This window comes from Austrofundulus limnaeus, unplaced genomic scaffold (assembly GCF_001266775.1).
Source record: "Austrofundulus limnaeus strain Quisiro unplaced genomic scaffold, Austrofundulus_limnaeus-1.0 Scaffold127, whole genome shotgun sequence".
In the NCBI taxonomy this organism is placed as follows: Eukaryota; Metazoa; Chordata; class Actinopteri; order Cyprinodontiformes; family Rivulidae; genus Austrofundulus; species Austrofundulus limnaeus.
The window spans coordinates 1,479,145-1,482,047 of NW_013952529.1; the positions used below are offsets into that span (position 1 = coordinate 1,479,145).

General features: G+C 39.5%; 1 long non-coding RNA gene across 1 annotated transcript in view; it reads right to left on the minus strand.

Annotated features, from left to right (window-relative positions):
* Positions 1 to 2,903, minus strand: part of LOC106522368 (uncharacterized) — an 84,170-nt gene that overhangs the window by 20,139 nt on the left and 61,128 nt on the right. The gene's annotated exons all lie outside the window — the stretch shown is intronic.

The window sequence follows — 2,903 nt, forward strand, 5'->3', positions numbered from 1 at the left end:
CAGATCCACTGAGAAACTTGCTGTTTCAGCAAAATTTGAGTTTAAATTTAATTTAAAAATGGTACTTTAGAGGTTAAACAAATGTTCGTAAATAATTTCAATAAATTACAGGTTAAAAACGGCATGGAAATTTATATTATTTGTATCGAAAAAATATCGAACCGTGAGTCTAAAGTATCGAACCGAACCGTGAATTTTCTGTAGTTTTTCTTTTAACTCGTGCGTGCTGTGTCTGTTAAATGATTATAAATATTTTTCCCACAAGTCGTTTTATTTCCATGTGCTACTTTTATAGTTCTGCCTCCTGTTTTTACTTTCTCATTAATTTCTGCCTCATTATACAAACAAGGTGGGCGGAGCTTCTTGGATCAGCTCTTCTCCTATTGGTCAACAGACAGGAAGTAGCAGGATCCATGTGCAGATCTGCTGTGTGTGCTTGTGCTGCATCAGTTTAGATTCAAGTTTAAAATTTTGTTTAAAACAAAGGAACAGGTGAGTGTTTTCCTTCTTACTGTTTTAAGCTAAACTTCAAGATTTGTGAAAAAATAAAAAATGATTATATAAAATCATTTAAGAGACGTAGCTTGTACAAGTTAAAAAAACAAAATAGATATTTTTAAAAACAGTAGAAATGTAAATTATGTGCTAAAATATAATTTATTAGAAGCTGGAAAAAATAAATATAATAAATATGAAGGAAAATTAAATGATAAAACATAAAATTCTTTATTAATTTAATTGGTGCATTTTAAGTGTATTTATTTACTTATTAATCCATTTATATATTTCTGCTTTCATTTCTAATTTTGTCAGTTTTGGTCCTCGATACCTGTCAGCTCTCAGTACGACCCTCAGCTACTACCACACCACTGAGCTCAGAACATTATCACCTGCCTTCTGCTGCAATAAAACAGGAGGGATTATAAATATTTTACGTTTGGACGACAAACGGGAGCAAATAAAACAAAAATAAACTAAATCAGGCAGTAAAACAAGACACAAAAGTATTTAAATTAAATAATAAGCTGACAAAATTTTACCTAAAAATTAAAACTAAATGAATCAGGAACCGATAATTCTAACAAAACGTCTCCATATTTGGTGTTTTTCATAATAAATCTGATCGTTTGCTGGAACAGAGGGGTTCTTTCAGGCCTGCAGGACTAAATAAAGTCTTTTTCTTCCAAAGAGAGACGATTTTCTCCTCAGAGCACGATGTGACGGCTGCTGTAATTTAGCCTCCTGCCTCCGGAGGAACACATCGCCACTGCTGAGTCGTCGCAGACCCCCCCCCCCCCACACACACACACACACCTCCACACACACACACACACACGATTCAAACAAAACACCAACAAGCTTGCTTCTGATGCAGGTTGTTAGAAAGTCCAGCAGGAGGAAAGAGATGCAAGATATTTAGAAAATAGTTTAGAAGAAGTTGAACGACAGAGTTTAATCATACAGATGCTTGATTAGAAGAACTCTAAAGATTTTAACAAATAAGCTGATCTAAACACGTGCAAAGTTTTAAACAGCTCTTTGCTGCCACAAGAGGCAGGCGATCAGATCCATCAGGATCTCAGACGAGCTGCAGATGTTGGAAACTATTTGAAGACAACATTGCGAGAAGCATGTTTTCATTGCAGTTCTGGGTTCAGTTTTGGTTCTTTGATTACTTTAAAATTAATCTTTGACAATGTAAATGTGATCAGGTACATTTATTTCTATATATACACTTTGTTTTTTTTACAACGATGCATAGATGCAGAACTCTGGCTGACTGATCAAATTAAAGTTGAAGTTGAGGTTTATGCAGATTAAACACAGATTATAAAGGACTCCAAGTCTTTTTATGGGGTGAGCTATGAGCACCACTTGGGTCAAACAGCAGGCGTGGACACAAAAAGGATGAGAAGCAGAAAGAAACGACAAAAAGGGTTTGACAAGATGAAGTGAAGAGCTGAAGTGACAGCAGATAAAAGGAGGACGAATTAAAGATGTGGTCTGAAAGGAAGGAACAGAAGTGATGAATCTGGACTTTCAGAGCAGTAAACTGACAATAAGAGACAAGTTAAATTAAAACCCTCTGTTCTAAGGGAACTCAGTGCCACATTTTATCTTGACTTTAAAGAGTAAAGTCTTGTTTCACGTTTTATTGTTGCAAACGTCCATAAAGTTCAGCCTCTTTAACGCTGCCCATATGTGTGAAGGTGAAGGATGGAAACGGTTTAGAGGAGTCGGGGAGATCCTGACTTTTAGTGCATCGGATGAATCGGATCAGATGGCTGTCACCTTCGCATTTTCTGTAATTAATTTCCTTTAAACTCCACTCTTTGGTTCCAGGTGTTGTGGAAATTCTTATTTACCCAAGACAGAAACATGGTCCAAGAATAAAAATCTGGGTTTTCTCCGGGTACTCCGGTTTCCCCCACCCCACAAAACATGTACGGTACAATAGGTTGCCTTCAGGCCCAGGCCGCCCTTGAAAAAGAGATCTGGGATCTCAAGGGTCTTGCCTGGTAAAATAACAGTAAATAAATAAAAAGTTCCTCTCCTTGGGCTGCCACCTTATCGTGGTGGAGGGGTTTGAGTGTCCCAATGATCCTTGGAGCTATGCTGTCTGGTGCTTTATGCCCCTGGTAGGGTCACCCAWGGCAGACAGGTCCTAGGTGAGGAACCAGACAAAGCGCAGCCCGAAGACCCCTTATGATGCTCAAAAAATTTGGATCTGGCGTTCCCTCTCCCGGACGCGGGTCACCGGGGCCCCCCTCTGGAGCCAGGCCTGGAGGTGGGGCACGATGGCGAGCGTCTGGTGGCCGGGCTTTCATCCACTGAGTCTGGCTGGGCTCAGCCCGAAGAGGAGACGTGGGTCCCCCTTCCAACAGGCTCACCACCAGTAAGAG